The following is a 19,145-nucleotide window of genomic DNA, read 5'->3' as shown; positions in this document are numbered from 1 at the left end:
TGTTCAAAAAGAACAAGTGTTGATGAGGATGCAAAAAAGTGGAACTCTTGTGCTTTGCTGAGGAGAATGTAAAATGGTCCTCTAAAGTGAAGTGTAGAATTGCCACTGGACCCAGCACTTCCACTTCTGCTGTATCATATCATACAATATCATACCATGCCTTATAATATCATATCATTTATCTATATAACATGTGTCTACATTTATATCAATATCTCTATCATCTATCATGTATCTACCTCTATGTGTCTATAGAGATAACATGTATATATCTCTACATGTATATATCATGTGTCTGCCTCTATGTATCTACCTTTCTATATCTATCTATCTATCTATCTATCTGTCTGTCTGTCTGTCTGTCTATCTATCTATCTATCTATCTATCTATCTATCTATCATCTATCCATCCTCAAACAAAGACTCTGTCACATATTTTCATATCTATGTTTTGGGCAGCATTGTTTACAATAGCCTAAAGGTAGAGGTGACCCAGGTGCCTATCAAGAGCTGAATAAAGGGAAAATAGAATATTGTTCACACTTGAAGAAATAGAAAACTTGCTGGCCATCATGACCCCACCCTACAATGAAAATGTTTAGGAGGCTGAGGCAAGAGGAGCTTGAATTCGGGGTCATCTTGAGCTACAAAGCAAGTTCTAGCTATCTGAACTGCAGGTTGAAACCATGGCCTCTGTCTGCAGGATGGACAGAGAGAAAAAGGAGAGGGATGTGGGAGGAAAGAGGGAGAGAGAGAATGAAAATTCTAACACATGCTATGCATCATCGTGACCACAAAAGGACACACAGTCCTGATTCCTCTTCTACAAGGTGGTCAAATGCACAGAGACAGAAAGTCATTAGCAGAGATTGGGGAGCTCAGGAAGTGGGGGGCAGGGGGTGGGGGCGGGGGCGGGGGCGGGGAGGAGGTTAGTGTTTGCTGCATAGTTTCCCCTGGAGAAGATGGCAGAATTCTAGAAAGTGATGCTGGTTATGCAACCAAACAGCACACTAAGCATGACCACATGCTGCATTTTGTGTTATATCTCACTCCAGTAAAAATCAAAATGATGATTCAACACAGGTATTATCAAGGGCCTAGAACAGTGATTAGAAGAAAACTGAGGCATGTCTTAGAAAGTTAAGGAGATGCACATTAGCTATGTACGGGACAGTGGGTCATTTGGTTCGGGATTTACAAATGATGCCTTTCCTTTGCAATGATTCATCAGGTCTCGGCAGGCTATTAGCAACCAGGTGAGGACCTGGTCTGCTAAAAGGTGCACTTTGCAGTATGTAGCATGAAGGTGCGGGTTCTGGCTCTCTCTGATTGGAAATGGCTTACAGTTTTTAAGGAGCTTTCTGACTCTTAGCTATTGTATAATTCTAGGTAACTATCTGGGGTGACAGGTACTGGTGATAAAAGGTGAGAGCAGATGTCCACAAATTCCTATCTGATTTCCAACCCCCACCTGACACACATAGAAAGAGAGAGATCCAAAATACAAAATACATATAATTTTTTAAAAGTATATAAGACACTCAGGCAAAGCCCAGCTTTCAACCAGAACCCACTTTAAGGTAGGTCCCTAAGTGCCTTTGCAGGTTTCTGGATCTATCCCTCTATGCTATGAGCTTTCCATTGCTTTTCACTCTATATGGCTTAGTAAAACAAAATAACTGTATTCCATAGGACTAACATAAGGAACATTCTTCCTAAGTGGTTCAATATGTGAATGTAGTTTTCCTATGTAGAGGGATGCGATCCTAGATAACAACCCAGGGTAGAGATGGCCGCAGCCTGCAGACTTTAGATTTGTGTGTTTGATGGGGTGTGTATGTAGCAGTCAGGAAACTGGAAAGGACACATGAGAGAGGAAAAGGAAGATAGATTAAGAGGGTGCAGAGATAGTAGATCACAAAGACAAGACAGTAGAGTCTTTGGAGAATCCTGGGGGCTAAAAGTTGAAGCAGACACTATGGCCTACTTCCTCCAACCAATATAGTAAAAAGCAATAGAAGATTCATAGCACAGAGGAATAGAGTCAGAATCCTGGAAAGACACCTTAAGGTGGGTCCTGGGTGGAAAGGTGGGCTTTACCTTAATGTCTCGGTCCCACCACCCACCTCCACCACCTTCAAACAGTTTAATCAAATATTGAGCCTATCAGTAGGTTAAAGCATCCATTAGTCCAAGGCTCTCATGATGTAACCATCTCCAGACATCTTCCCAACTGCTTTATTAATCTTGCATTTCTCAATCTGATCCACCATCCCAGTGCGAAGTCCAGTGGGATTTTGAAGAAAGTAAATTGATGTGATGATTTTGAAGTGTATATGATAGAACAAAGGACCTAAAGAGCCCAAATGATATTGACGAAGAAAAAGTATATCAGTTGACTCCCATCACAGGACTTACAGTCCTTGGTAAACAGTTGACAAAAGGGTTCCAGTGTGGCCCAACTTCTTCACTTGCTCTTACCCAAAGACCTGGAAGCAAGCGTTCCCACTTCTTGATATTTGTCAACTTGTGTAGTTCCTTCCCATCATATATGGGTTCCTTCTGTATTACCAATGACGTATGATATAGCAGAGGTGGCAGAATGTTCCTTCAAAGATTAAGTTATATGACTTTATGAGTTCTCTCTCTCTTTTTCTCTCTCTCCTTTATTTGTCCAGAGGAAGGAAAGCCAAATTCTCTGTTATGAATAGCTCTATGAGGATCTACTAAGGGATATGAGACTCAAGTGATAGCCAGCCAAGAATAAGTGCTCCTCCCTGTAGCCACACTGCTGAGCTTAGAAGCAAACCTTCCAGTACTGGCCCAGCCTTCAGAAGGCTGCAGTCTGCTCTGAGACTCTTAGATACACCACCGAGCTTAACTGCTCTGAGCTCCCCAACCCTCAAACTGCTATGGGCTGATAAGGCCATGTTGGTTTGCACTGCTAGCCTTAGGTAACTTGTAAAACAGCACTAGATAAGTATAAAGACTTACAGTATTTTATAATAATTGTACCAGTGAGGTATTGATGTAATAATTGGCAAACAGATCAATGGGAGACAGCAAAGTCCAGAAATTAACTTCATACATACATTCGATTAGTTCTGACAAAGATACCAATAAAATTGAATGAAAAAAGATAGTCTTTCAAAGCATGACTCACAAGACACTCTACCATACTGTGTACCAAAGAAACTGCAGGTAAGACACAAAGAACATCTTGAAATAGGCAAGGATTTCTTACGTGGGACACTAACGGCACTGTGGTGATTAATTTTGTCTTAAATTGAGAACCTTAGAAAATAATCACTGGCTGTGCCCATGACAAGTCACCAAAGTTAGACTAACTGAGGGGGGAAGACCCACCCCAAATGTGGGCAGTCCCATTCCACAGATTGCTTTCCAGTCTGCAGAAAAAGGAAAATGTGATCTGAGCATGTGTATCCCCTTTCCTCTTGACTACAGATGCAACAGCGACCAATAGCCTCAAACTCCAGCTACCATGGCTTTTCCACCACAGTGCACCACACCCTTAAGTAAGAGCCTTCCTTCTTTGACATTCTCAGGGTGTTTTCTCATCTTGATAAGACGGGTAACTAATGTAGGAAGTGGGATACCCCAAAGTGGGGCTGTTGCTATGATAAACCCAATTATGTGGCTCTTAAGCCATTCGAATTGGTTTGTAGCAAGAATGTGAAGGAATTTGAAACTTTGGGCCAGAAAAGCCCTTGAATGTAGTAGACAGAGTATAACGAGCCATTCTAGTGGGAGCTGGTAAGCCAGGAAAGCCGAAAGAAGTACGGCAGTGGACCCCTGATTCGTGAGATTCCAAAGGAGAACCAGGGCTTTATTGGAGACTGGGCTAGTATAGGCTGAGCTGTACATTATCGAAGGGGGTGGCAGATGATCCACATGCATTGTGTAACAATTCTGTCTGTTCCATAAAAATGTAAGAACATACCTCAGTCTGATCCACCATTACTTTCTTAAACAGTTACCCAGGAGATGGAAGACATGTTTCCCCAGAAGGCCTTGTATAAGAACATTTACATTAACTTTATTATTACCTGCAACATGATTCTAATTACATTATTATATTATATAATTATATAAGAGCCAGAACCCAGAAACAAACTGAATGTCCACACATAATGAATAGATAAATAAATTGCACTATACTCACACAAAGAAATACTACTTAGGCACAAAAAGATATGCGTGTCTGACATATGCAGCAAAATGGATGGGAAAAGAATATCATGTCAGAGAGCCTAGCTATTAAAGAGCATAGACAATAAAGTAGGTAGTATCATGTTAGGATAGAGAGTTGTTTTAAGGTAACTAATGCTGGCAAGTATGTACAAGAGAATAATATTGGTGGGAATGTAGGAAAACAACATAAGGGTTCCTCAAAAAATTACAAACAGACCTATGATAAGGTCCAGCAATCTCACTTCTGGATATCCATTTAAAGGACAGGACACTGGTATCTTAAAGGCACATCTGTACTCCTTTGTCCTTTGAGGCATTTTTGTTTTTGTTTTTGTTTTTTTTTTTTTAATTATTTATTTATTTATTTATTTATTTATTTATTTATTACATGTAAGTACACTGTAGCTGTCTTCAGACACACCAGAGGAGGGTTCTCATTACGGGTGGTTGTGAGCCACCATGTGGTTGCTGGGATTTGAACTCAGGACCTTCGGAAGAGCAGTCAGTGCTCTTAACCGCTGAGCCATCTCTCCAGCCCTGTTTTTGTTTTTTGAGACAGGGTTTCTCTGTGTAGCCCTGGCTGTCCTGGAACTCACTTTGTAGCCCAGGCTGGCCTTGAACTCAGAAATTCGCCTGCCTCTGCCTCCTTAGTGCTGCGTGCGCCACCACGCCCGGCGAGGCACTTTTTATAGTTGCCAAGATATATAAACAACTTAATGTGTTTCATGAAGAATTGCTAAAGAAAATGTGTGTGTGTGTGTTTGTATGTGTGTGTGTGTGTGTGTTTATATGTGTCTCTGTATATGTGTGTGCATGTATATGTGCATGTATGTGTGTGTTTGTATATGTGCCCATATGTATGTGTGTTTGTATGTGTGTGCATGCATGTGATAGAATACTATTTAACATTTAAAAAGGAGGAAAGCCCATGAATGTCTCCATTTAGACAATATAGATGGACCTAGAAAAAAAAAGGATAAAAACAGGAGAGAAAGCTGAACAGAGCCAGCTATGAGGAGAGCTCTGCAGCCCTCCCAGGGTAGTGATGAGTCTCATGAGTTCCTGAAGCCCCCCCCCCCCCCCACACACACACATACACACAGTGTCCTGTGCAGACTGAGTCCTGTACATATTATACAAAGAGAGGGAAAGAGGTCATGATTTAAAGTCTTTCTTAATGGTGTTTATACGTTTTGGAATGGCTGCAGGCAAATTTTAGAAGCACCAAGCTTTCTCCCCATTCTTCCCAGAGCCTACCACAGTGTTGATGCACAGAATAATAAACATTCATTGATTAACTGGTGCGGACACCATAGAGGAGAAGAAATGCTCTGATCTCACAGCCCTATTGTTCCCGCCACCCAACCCCACCCCCCTAGCAGTGGAAATGTTTAAATATGTGTTTGGTTGTTTTACAGCCGTTTGCATTTAAATTGGGTGTGTCACTATCACATTTTATTAGCCATTCCTCATACCAGCCCAGTGAGGTTAGCCTGTTATCTGCACTTTACAGGCGAGGGCAGGGAGAGGTGAAGACTTGTCAGGATGGTGCAAGGGCAGCTGGCTGAAGAGCAGGATTTCTGCAGGAAGGTTCTGCTCCCTGCCCACGGGGCTGGTCCACGGGGGCTGCGGCTGGATGTGCAGTGATGAACTTGGCATTTTCTGCAGAACACTTTGAAAATGTTTTGATGGTTTTGTTTCCAGAGGGGAAAATTCAAGTTAGGACTGCAGTTCTTCTGCCTGATTGCTTGGTCCTTGAACTGACCGGCCTGCTCTCTCAGGAGACTCTAGCCTTTATTTCCTGCTCGGATGCTGACCTCCCAAGTCCCATCCCTTCCTAGCAACCTTGCTGTGAAGCCCACCCATGTAGCAAACCTACAGGACTGGACTTGCAGTAAAATACTTATTAGGAGGGACATAGGTCCAATTAAGAAAATTGTAACATTCTCCATGAACTTCCTAAATTGCATGCATATACCCAACTCTCTAATGCTGTTTTCCTCAGTGCATATATGGCCAGGATAATGTTTACTTAATAAAAACAAGAATGGATGGGGGCATGCAGGGTAGTTGGTAGAGACTTTGTCTAGCATGCACCAAACTCTTGGTTCTATGCAGCACAGCAGAAGGCCACCACGATGTCACAAGCCTGCAATTTCAGCACAGGAAGGTGAAGGCAGAAAGATCCGAAGTTCAAGGTTATTCTGGGCTTCACAATAAGTTTCAGGTTATCCTGGAACATGAGACCCTGATTCAAAAACAGAAAATAAATAAGTGAATGAATGAACAAGTGAATGCATAGATAAATCACACTGTAAAAAAATATAGATTCTCTCTGTTTCTCCAAAAAAAGGTCATTTGAGGGCTGCCGAGATTGCTCAATGGTTAAGAGCAGTTCTGTTGTTTCTGAAGATTAATTCTTAGCATTCACATCCCCTCTCACAACCAGATGTAACTCCAATTCCTGGAGATGTGACGCCCTCTTCTGGTCTCTGAAGGTACAAGACATGCTCTTAAACAAACATGATGACATAAGACAGTCTATTTGAAAACAAGAATAGATACTAAACTGGCAGGCAATGTATACGGTGTGGAAACACTGGATATAAAAGGGAGATGTATGTTTCAAGTGAGATGGAGTAAGACTGAACATCATTCCATCCTATTATGCAGAACCATCCATGATGTAAAATCCAATCAATTGCTTATTCCTGGAGTTTCATTTTGTTTTGCTTTCAGACCACAGTTCACTATTAGCAATAGAAACCACGGACTGCAAAGCAGACAGGAGACTATGCATAAATAACGTGGCTGCCAATGTTCATGACTTTTTCTTTCTTTTTTTTTTTTTTGAAAAACTTTTTACTGATTCTTTATGATTTTCTCATCAAGCCCCCCATCCCTTTCATCCCCACATTCCCTCTGATCTGCCTTCTGCCCTTGCAACCTCCTCTCGAAAATAAACCTTTTATTTATTTATTTATTTATTTATATAATAACCTAAACCTAAAAACAAACCAAAATAAAGCGCAGAGAACATCCCATCGTGAACGCTGTAATGAGTCACAGTGATCCCTCTGTCCACACATCTTCACTTAAAAATGTCCCTTGCAATGAGTCATTGGTCTGGTGTGATGTCTCCGGTTTCTGTGACACCATCAACAGATTATCCTGTCGTTGTCCTGTGCTATGGAGATCCTGCAGCTTTGGAGCAGCAGGGCTGGCCCTTTCATGTGCCCCAGCAGTTTACAATTTATGTACATTTAGGGGTAGGCCAACTCAAAGCCCTAGATCTGGGCCTGGATGGTAGCTGAACTGGTCAGTCCTCTGACTCTCCCTTATCCACACCACCAGAGTGAGCTCTCCAGAACTGTTCCAGCTAGACCATCCAATGCTGAATTGGCAGGAGGCAGGGTCAGCTCTCCTGCTCTCATGCCCTCTGGGGGGGTTGGGCTCACCAGCACCATCCCCTCCAGAGCCAGCTCCACTGTGCTACCCAGTCAAGGCATGGGGCCCACACTTCCAAGTGCTGCAACAGGTGAACTACTGAGCCAGCTCTCCCTCACTCATGCATCCATGTATAAGAAAGTCAGAAAAAGGCATTGGGTCCCCTGGAACTGGATTTATAGATGGTTGTCAAACACCATATGGGTGCTCGGAACCAAACCTGGGTCCTCTGCAAAAGCAGTAGTGCTCATATCACTGAGCCATCTCTGTAGTCTCCCAACCCATTTTCTTGATGAAGAACTGGTTTCTCCAACATGGTTCCCTTTTTAAGCATAAACCACCAGTCCGACCTTCCCTCCTTCCTTTAACCTCATGCTTTGGAACTTGATAGACATTTGGTGGGCTGAGATGCTCAAACTTCTGGATACCCTTCCCCCTAACAGCAGCAGATGGTGATGGCACTCTCAGAATTCCTACTTCTGATAACTGCTTTGTATGACCTGCAGCAGTCTCTCTGATACTCACTAGCCTCCTGTGTGACACAGGCTGATTCAATTAAGACAAGTGGTTTTTAACCTCCACTGCACTTTAGATTCACCAAGGGAGCTTTTAAAAATCCTGTGTCTGTGGCCAGGCTACACCCTGGGCCAATTAAATCAAAATCTCTAGAGGAAGGGCCGATTTAAGACTCCTTGAGCGATTCTAATAACCAATGATAGAAGGCACAAAGAAGCCGTGATTCTAGGTACCATTCCTCCCCCCCACCCCACCCCCCGGAGTCTATGCACTAGTCTATTTATTCCTCATTGGCCAGGAGAGGCTACGTATCAGTTCTGATATCACATGACTGGAAACCAGACAGTCCAGGTTGATACTGGGGCAATTCTAATTCCCTGGGCATGTGTAACACAAGAGCAGAGGATGGCTTCCTGCAAGCTGTTGGCAAAACATACACTTAGTGAAGATTGAATACAGTGATGCCACCCATAAAGCACCTTCAACAGTCAATGGGCTGGAAAGACTATGTTCAATATCATTTTCTTTTTCTAGATTGTTTTTTTTCCGGCCAGTGTTCTGATGAGAAATTAAGACTTTAGTACAGGAAAGTCTGTGTTCATTCTAGCAGGTAAGTAACTGTAGCATTGTGTGTGTGTGTGTGTATTAACCGTGTTAGGTCAGAATTGTATTGTATGGGGGTGTTAAGTTTTAGGGGCCATAAACTGATGGAGTATATTGTTGAATATATGTTCCACTGATTTGATACAATGCATATGTTTTTACGTCCTGTAGTCAGTGTGTCATCTGTCTGTTTCTGGCTCTGTCTCTCTCCATTATGGAATGAATGGGAGATTCTGCATTTAGCTGACAGGAAAGTTGTAATTGGTAACATGGTCCTGTTCTGCAGTTGAAACCTTGTATAACCAGATCACCCACCCACCTCTCTACCTACCATCATCATAGGACTTCAGCAGGGGGCTGTGCACCACTAATTCTGAGATGTAGTTTCTCTTACAGTTTACTTATGAGATTCACATACCACGAATTGTTCTCTCTCTCTCTCTCTCTCTCTCTCTCTCTCTCTCTCTCTCTCTCTCTCTCTCTTTCTCTCTCTCTCTCCTTGTTTCTTTCTCTGAATTGGTGTCATCCAATCAGATAGAGCAAATGATGAAACAGGAGCCAAGGCCAGATGTCTCTGCAGGAGACACCAGTGTTGGCTTCCATTGTGGAGGGAAGACAGTGACTTCTTCCAGAACATCTTTTTGTGCTGACAGGCATAGAAGGAATAATACTAACAAGAACCAACATTTCTGGCAGCCACATAGGCTGGGTATTGTCTTGGGTGTTTTGGAAGAAGGCAGGTAGTCTGGTCCAGAGCTCAGTTTCTATGCTCTCTGCTGTAGTACATCTGGCCCTCCAAACAACCACAGACTTAAAGTATTTCTTTTAATAAACATTCTTATTCTTGTCATCATTCCCTAAAATTTGTAACAAGTAATTTCATGACATTAGGTATTATAAGCAATTATAAACACATTGTATGTATAAGTGTGTGTGTCTATGTGTGAGAATGTGTGTGTCTGTGTGTATGTATATGTTTGTGTGAGTATATATGTATGTGTATGATTATGTGTGTGTATGTCTGTGTGTGTATTGAACTCTACTGGGTTCTTTACTTATAGCTGCATTTAACCTGATAGCAGCCTTGAACGTGCTGCATCTGGGTTTATAGTGAGTCAGAAGCTGATACAGGATGCTTCTGTCCCACTCTTCTGATGGCCTCTGTAGGGTCACTCACTAGCCTTCTCCCCCTTTCTGTGTGTCCTAGACTTCTGTGGGTGATGGGTCCCAGCCTTTCATTTCTTCATTTCATTATGGTTGGAAGTTGCCAACAGCAGGTAGGGCTAGAAGTGATAGTGTCACAGGTTCGCCTGGGTTTGGCAAGGGCTGTGACTGTAGCCACCGCATTTCCATGGCTACAGATCTCACCGGGTTCTCAACGGTAAACTTCAGTCTGCCCCTCCAGGCCTAGGAAGACAAAATTTCTCCATGAGTATCTGTTGGCAGCGTACAACAGACTGGACTTGGATGGTCCCCTCCTCAACTACTCCATAGCTGCATCCTTCAGTTACCTTGTGAGAATCTTTGCTGTTGGTCCCTGGATAAGTTACCTGAAACGTAGAGAACTTCACAGCACTTCCAGCTGAGGACTCTCTTTCCCTCTTTCTGTCCCTCCCTCCTCCTTCTCTTTCATCTCTGCTCTAGAGTCCTGCAGATCTAATTACAAAGTCTAGTCTGGTCACCAACGAGTTGTGTGACCTTAGGCAAGTTACTTACCTCATCCCCTCCTCGCAAAGATGCACTTTTCATATATAACAAAAAGATAGTGGTTTGCACGTATGGAAAGAGCTAACACAAGCTAAGAGCTAACATAAGCTAACCTAGCCGGTGTGAGCACGTGGTGAGCAGTTGGTTGAGTTGGAAAGGGCACATATTATAGAGAAATGCCAAATTATGTAGTTCAGTTATGAAGTCAGTTTCTCTGGGATTTTAATTATTGAGCTGATGAGTATCTCTTCAAAGATGACAACTGAAAGTGTAGATAGTGACATGAAGAAGTCTGAGGAGATCTTTCGGGAAGATGCTTTATCTTAAATATGTAAAGCCTAATATGTAACACTTTGTTAGAGCTGGAGAGATGGCTTGGTGGGCAAGAGCCCTTGCTCTGCAAACATGAGGACCTGAGTTCAAATTCCCAGTGCTCTCAAGAGAAGCTGCGCATAGCTGTGCATGCCTGTAAACTCAGCGCTGAAGGGCAGAGAAGGGCAGATTCCCCAGAGCTCACTGGCCAGCCAAGTCTAGCTAATATGGTGAGCTTCTGGTCCAGGGAGAAACCCTGTCTGAGAGCTGTAGGATGAAGAGTGATAGATGCTCTGATCTAGCTGCTGAGTATATGCACACGGGAGGACACACACATACATAAACACACACACGCAATCCAACATGTAATGGCAGTTTTAGTAATCCAAAGGAAATAATCAGACAAAGAGGAATGTACAAACATGACTGAATGATTATTATTAATACTTGGAGTTAAAGAATTCTTAGAAACCTGGGTAATGGATGTGACTGATACAGAAAAGTGACCACAGCACACTAAAAAAGGGTCAGTTGCCAATGGACCTTCTGTTCTGTATTTTTGAAAAACATTAGAAGAGGGGAAATGGAAAAAATATATTTTGAAATAACATCTGGGTAATAGGATCACAGGTGATATCCCCCCCGCCCCCCCCCCCGTCTTGTTTTTCCTGTTTCTCGTGACTTTTCTATGAGTATTGATGACAGGATCATCCTAAGCTGAAAACAGCAAAACTCTGAACTCACGTGGCACAACAGCTCAGCACTGTAGAGCTGATGCCTGAGAGCTTCCTGGCTCTTCCTTCATGGTTTACATGTGGCAGCTTCTGCACCCGTTATCACATCTGTATCGAATCCCTACACCCCAGTCATCACATCTGTATCGAATCCCTGCACCCCAGTCATCACATCTGTATCGAATCCCTGCACCCCTGTTATCACATTGCATTTGATCTTAGCCATATTTTCGTTTTTATCCCTACACCCCTATTATTATATATGTCTTTAACCCCTGCATGACCAAGTACTGCACATACATTCAAAGAAAGAAGTGGACAAGAAGGACTGCTAGGAGGTGGGGTGGGGTGGAGGGAAAGGACAAAAGGCCTGATTTGGGTCCTGTGACTGACCATACCTAGCTGGAAAGTGGATGGGGAGACAGAGTCTGGGAAACAGGATCGAAATCTGCCACTTTTGCAATGTCTGCCATGGCCAGCTACTGATTTTATAACCACTGGAATTTAAAAACCAGTTGTTTCCTTTATCCTTGACTCCTTCGATGTTTTCTCCTTCCCGCCACCCTCCACCTACTCAGGCTGCAACCATCAGCAAATTCACAGTCAACTGAGCCAAAAGGCTGAGGGGGAGACCAGAGAAGAGGCTGCAGCCGCCTCCTGGTGGGAGTGGAGCGATGGGCAGCGAGCCACAGGGCTGGGAACCAGCTTCTCTGTTCCGCTGACCTCATCTGGTCCTTCTGGTCCGAGGTTCTGGCTATGAATGTTTATCAGTGAAGACTTTGACAACTTCAGTAATAATATTTTCTAGGCTGTGCAGAGCTAGCCTGGGTATCTCATACAGAGAGACCTTTGGTTGCCCTCACCAAATAAACAGTTGCCCACAATCCCCACAAAGACAAGGGCTTAGGTTGCCTGGGTTCAAGTCTTGACTGGTGAGACCCTTGTGCCATGTCCCTGGACCATAAGCTGTGTTTGTTTCCTCCCCTGCAAAACAAGAATCCCCAGACTGTGCATTTCATAGGCAACTGGTGAAAGGTGGGCGGAGTCAACCTCTGTCAAGCGCTCAGAAGGCGCTTATCACACAGTGAGGGCTATGGAATGGAAAAATAAAATAAAAAAATAAGTAAACAAGAGAAAGAGCCTTAGGGTGTCTGGGTCCTGTGTGTTTGAAGCTACTTCTCGATCCATACAAAGCTGCAAGGAAGGGGCTGAACTTTTTTTCCTTTGTTCCTTGCTGGCTGAAGCGCACATGTCCTCTGTGGATTGGAGGAGGGTGCACAAGCCATACACATCTGTTGAGATGCCGGAGCAGCTGAAGGAACTCTTGGGGAGCCAGAGGCTATCACTGCCCTTACTAGAGATGGGGAACTGAGGCTGTAGATATGGGCCACAGCCACAGGCCTGGAAATGATGGAGCTGAGATTCCAGCTGGGCCTGTGACTCCCAAACCTGGACAGCCCCTATATTAAGCATAATACTTTTCCCAGACAAATTTTGACAAATCCTGAGGTTCACATTTACATCAATGCTCATTTTTAAAAGGGATCTATTTCTTTATTTTATTTTATTTTATTTTTTTTTTTATTTTTGGCTTTTCAAGACAGGGTTTCTTTGTGTAGCTCTGGCTGTCCTGGAATTTGCAGAGATCAGCCTGCCTCGGCCTCTGAGTGCTGGAATTAAAAACATCCACTACAACCAACCGGACTGGATTTATTTCTTCATATTCAACTTAGCAAGTCCAGAAGTTCAAGGCCAGCTCTGGCCAGCTGAAATAATGATTAACATCAGGGTTATCTTACAGGTCCAAAGTCCTCCCAGCAAACATCCTTTCTGCCCTTAGAATTTGTTGGTGGCCATCTCTGTGAAAGCCTCCCTCAAAGAGAAAAAAGAACTCTTGCCTGGTCGGAGTATTTTACTAAGGACTGCCATCACATCTGAGCAAACCACAGGCATTCAAAGAGGCGTCCCTAGTCCTATCCCTTTAAGAGAAAAGAAAGAAAGAATGACTCAGCCCCACCCTACCCCACCCTGTGCCTGCAAAGCTCTGGAGTCTGTGATGCCCAAGACAGAGCCAAGATAAGAAGAGTTGGAAACAAATTGAACTTAACAAAACAAAAAACAAGCCCTGTTGTTACCAGCTCCTAGGCACTTCTACCCTAAGTTGCAGTGTCCTAGGAAACGTGAACCAGGGTCACCTCTGGCCCCATTTGGGCCTTCTTCCTGGCCCCACCCCAAGCATAGCAACCCTGCCAGAAAACAGGCGCTGCCTCCATCAGCTCCCACCTCCCCCCTCCACGCATCTTTCCCCTTTTATATTGCTGGCTTCATAATGGTTTTCCTCCTGCTGCTGTGGGGTGAGAGGGTGTAAATGCCCCGGAGCAGCTGCGGGGAGCTCTCCAGTGCGGATCCTGTGGGTGGGGCCGGCAGTAGGCAGGAGAGACCAGGAGGGAGATTAGGTGAAACATTAGCCCTGGCCTTTTGGACACGGTCCAGTGTCTTTCAATGATTTCTTTGTGTGCTTTGGGTGCTGGGCTTGTTTGGCAGGGGACGGGCACCCATTAGAAGATTTCACAATGATTTGCCATGTTACAGTTCTAAACATGTCAACTCCTCACCGAGGTTAAATTTGTATTTTTACAGTCTCGTTAGACCTCCCCCCTCCCCCCAACACACCCTCCTCCCCCTAGGGAGCTTGAGGGAAAAGTACTCTAAGAGAATTAATCAAAATGACTAGGTAATGCTCTAAAAATAATAAATGTCGTTATGGGCTGGATCTCTTTCAAGTTCGAGTTCATTCTGTAAGCTTGGAGATCCACACGTCCAGTTGCCTGTCTTATGAGCTTTTTATTAGAAGAAAGTGGCCTGTTGTATAGAGACAGGTACTTTATGAAGACACATGGATGCTGCGACTCTCCCAACACTCAACTGTTTTTTTTTTTTTTTCAGCTAGATTCATTAAGCAATGTGACCTCGGAGGGGGCAAAGGGCAGACGCAGGAATCACTTCTTACCCTCTGTTCCTTCACCAGCCTTGCAAATTGGGATCTGCTACAGACCTGCTCAGAGCTCTGAAAGTAAGGGTGGCCAGGTCAGGGTCCAGATTCACCTCACTCACTCACAGGAGAGATGCTGCGTGCAAACAGCAACAGTAACAGCAATCAAATGAGCCAGTAACTCTGTATGTGTGTGTGTGGTGGTAGTGGTGTGTGTGTTGTTGTTTTGTTATCAGACAGATTCCCCCTATGGAAGCAGCTGGCTTTGAACTTGGCATCCTCTTGTCTCAGCCTCCCAAGTGCAGGGATTACAGTTGTGCAACTGTTACTATCACCATGGTTTCAAGACGCCTTCTGGGATATTAACTACAATAACAAAAAAAAAAATTGTGTGTGTGTGTGTGTGTGTGTGTGTGTGTACTCATTCTGGAGTGTGTGGAGGCCAAAGGTTGATGTCAGGGGCTTTCCTTAGTTGCCCTCTACCTTATTTTTTGAAACAAGGTCTCACACTGATCCTGGGGCTCCCTGACCCAGCTAGGCTGTCTGGCTAGCGAGCCCTAGGATACCCCCATCTCTGGGTGTCTCTGCTTCAACAGAGCTTGGATTCCAAATGTGTGCGGCCATACCTCGCTTTTGCATGGATACTGGAACGGTAAACTCAATCCTAATGCTGCATAGCAAGGAATGTATGTGTGCAACCATCTCCTCAGCCTCCTCCGCCTCTCAAGAATGTTGTTACGTGATGGGGAAAAATATGTAGCTGGGTCTTAGACTCCTACGGCCATTAAGCCTGGCTGTAACAAGATCAGATAGACCTTAAGGTGAGACTGAGAAGGAAAATCTAAATTGGAGAAAAAAGGAAACGGTGGTGATGAGTTGAATCCCTTGCCTACTTTAACTGATACAATTTTCTGGTTTTCCATTGGCCTTTTCAGTGAGTAGATGCCCCCAGATATCCATGAGCAAGGACCCTAACCACCCACAGCCCATAGATCATTTATGTGTGTCAGGCAGGGCTACTAGGTCAGAGTGATTGTGAAGAAAAATAGGAGCGAGGACTCCTGCAGCTTGATTGTGCTTGCTATTTGTGTCCAAGTCTGAGCCTGGCTGCTCTTGGGCCAAGTCACAAAGATATTTCCAACCTAAGAAATGTCATCAGGCCTGAGACTGCCCCTTAGATAATTCCTGGACCTTCATCTTCCAAAGAAAGGCTGATTGCAGTGTTATGGGTCCCAACCTTCGTTAGCCAGCCTCTATAAATCATGGCCTGGCAGAAAAGACCGGAGGGTCATGGGTAATTGAATTCCAACCAACCTTCACACCTAATTCAAGTCAACTCTCAGACCTCTTTCCTGGATCAATCTGCTGACAGAGCTGGTAAGTAACTATTGTTTTTAATTTTGAAAAAACCTCCACTGAGGGTCTATTGTGCATTTAGATTTGTGAGAGATGGAGCTATCATCTTCATTCATTCATTCATTCATTCATTCATTCATTCGTTAACTCACTCACTCAGTCAGCCAGTCCAATCTCCAGAATCCAGACTCATGAGTTAAGAGATAGTGGGAAGGAAGGGAAAGGTCACCTTGGGGTCAATCCTGGATTAAAAGAGTTCTCCAGACACCCTAACCTCCAGTCACTGCTGGGAGATAAGTCCTCACACTGTGGAACCGAAGCTTGTACTGTGTGAGAAAACAGATAAAGAAACAGCTTCCTTCCTTTCAAAGAACAGCCAGCCTCCAATCCTGAAGACGCATTCAGGTTCCCTTTCCACCATATCTGATGTGGGACGTCAGATGTGTTTTTTCACACGTTTTGGGTTTAAGGGATCTCGTCTGTGATGTGGAGTGGGCTGTGTGTTTGGGGACGGGAGAGGATAGTACAGCCATCACTAATTGAGCCCTGCCTGGGAAAGTGCTGGAGAACTCTAGGCTCCTCACCCGTGTGCTAAGGACTCTCACTCTCTGTCCGGACTCAGCAGCCCCAGAGCCTTGCTTGACAGGCCTGCCTGGAAACTAAGCCTGAGGCAGACAGCGCTTATTCAAGAGTCAAGGTTTGTGAACCGTCTTCCGAAATCCCTCCGTTCAGTGTGTTTAATAAGCCGTATCTCTCTGCTCGCCTGAGTGTATACAAGCCTGGATTCCATGACTAGGACACAACCTTGGCATTTTACATTTTCCAAAACCCATGGCTCTTCCTTCCTCCTTCCAGAGGCCACATCACACCCTGGCACTTTTCCTCTTTCTCAGACAGTTGCAACCCAGCTTATGGGTGACGCTCCATGCTCTGGTCCTCCAACCCATAATGAATTGAGCACACTGGCTCACTACAGATAGTATTCTTGGCAGCAATACGAGTTGGAGCAATGAGTCAAGATTGTGCAGAGGTTTGCTCGGGGGGAGAAAAGAATTAATGTGAGTGAATAATTTTTACTTTCTTGTTTTAACTCCAGAACGATAAGAGGCCCCCGTGATGTAGCCAGCGGCCCAGGGACCCTGAAAAGCCCGGAAGACTGTGTTTAGGTGGGAATGTTAATGGAATTATCCCTTGCTGCTGGCTAAGAGTCTGCTGTTGAGAGATAATTACCCAGGCAAAGATGAAGCATCATGGGAGCCTAATGCTGAGGCAAAGACCGAATTGTTTATTTTCCATGTTGCCGCATAATCGCCTTCGCCATTTAACTTCATTAACATCTTGGGTAACCCCGGGCCACACAATTTTACTTAAAAGAGAGAAATTAAGTAACCCTGAACTTACATGTAATTGTAAACAAAGTTATCGGAGATGTGGCTTGAGATGTTTTCGCTGTTGCAGTGGGTGGCAAATGAGTCCCTCTTTTCTTCTATCCTCCCTTCTCCCTGAGAGAGGAAAGTAAGACCAACCTTTGCTGGATGCTCACCGTAGACCGACCCTTGCATTGAACATCACACATACACTGCCCTCTCTATTGTCCATGTGCAATTCCATGAGTTGTTAGTAGAGGAAACTGTCAGAAAGGTGAAGAAACTTGCCTGAGGTCCCATGACTTGTGAGCGGAGCAGTGAGGGTTTCAAATGTGACAGATTGGTCCCAGCTGTGTCCAGAGAAATCACAGGACCATGCTTGTTCCAGCTTCTCAAGTCTGCTCTCCTAGACTCTACAGAGGAGTCCAGGCATTTATTACCCCTCCAGCTGTCAGGGCTGACTTTATCGGAATGCCTGCCAAGTCTCCCATCCCATCTCCCCTCCAGTTCTTTAGTCTGTATTTCTGTTTTATTGAGAAAACATCTGCAACCAACCCCGTGTGGTCACCGCTAAGTGTCTTAAGTCATCCCCCACAGGCCTTTGTGTTGGACAGGTTCCCTCCCTTCTCTGGACGATCTGTAACCAATCATTGTCTCTTCAATCTCTATCCCTCTCCCAAAAGTCGTAAAAGCTACACCAGAAAACCTGAAAGATGTTTTGGTACACATCTGTTAGTCTCTACCCAAACTCAATAATCGTTAACACTTTTCCACATTGAAAGTTCCAATTTATCAATCCAGTTTCCCCTAGACCACTTGAAAGCCTGTTCCAGAGACACCTCAGCCCAGAATGCTTCAGCAACGTAGCCTGCATCTCCCAAGAACATGGGACACATTTCCACGTGATCATGTTACCATCACAAACCTGAGAAAACTAGCTACCATTTCTTGACTTTAGTACCCTCTCTCTGTGTGTGTGTGTGTGTGTGTGTGTGTGTGTGTGTGTGTGGTGTTTGTGAGTGTGAGTATGGGGACTCACAAATCAGCCCTCAGCTTCTACTTCATTTGAGACAGACGTCTCCTGTTCCCTGATACATATGCAGGCTAGCTGGCCCACAAGATCCAGAGATATTGCTATTTCTGTCTCCGGTCTTGCCTTAGGAGGCCTGGGATTATAGGTGAGCCATGTCTAGCCTTACATGGGTCCTGGGAATCCAAGCTTGGCAACTTATGCATGAGTGGCAAGAACTTTACTCAGCAGTCATTTTGTAACTAGTCTTTCTTCTGTAGATGTTCTCTCATTTTCCTTTTTTATTTTTTAAAATATAAGCAAGCTTATATTAATTACCTATAGTGATTAGCTTAGTAATGCATCTTAATCATTTTTTAACCTAGAACATTATCTTCATTCCCCTACCCCCCTCACTGATTAGTTTTTGGACAGCTGAACCATTTTCCATCTCTAAGGGTCTTTTTTAGTTCTGTCCCTTCTTAGTCAGTTCTCAGCAAGATGGAGAGGTACGGCTGCAACATTTTCACTCTGGGCAACTTCAGAGGGAATGAAGTCTGTGAGGAATAGGAGGAGGTGTTTTCTCATGACAAAAACAGAACAAACCTAGATCAAATAAATTATTTTTCAGGCTGAATGCCTCGAGGCGATTAAAACTGTAGGGGAGGCAATATAGGGAAGCCGGGGATGGTATAGACAGCAAACTGATTGGATTCAGACCTCAGCTTCAACTCCTTCAGGATGGATGACACTGGAGGAGTTACTTAAAACCTCCATTACTTGACTTTATTGTCTTTAAACTGGTGATGTAATTATATGAAATCTAGTTCACAGAGTTGAACTATAATGAATCAATAAAGAAAAACAAAACAAAACAAAAAAAAACAGCG

The sequence above is a fragment of the Mus musculus genome, chromosome 5 (assembly GCF_000001635.26).
Source record: "Mus musculus strain C57BL/6J chromosome 5, GRCm38.p6 C57BL/6J".
Classification (NCBI taxonomy): Eukaryota; Metazoa; Chordata; class Mammalia; order Rodentia; family Muridae; genus Mus; species Mus musculus.
The sequence above is the reverse complement of the archived record's forward strand: the minus strand, read 5'-3'. Positions refer to the sequence as shown.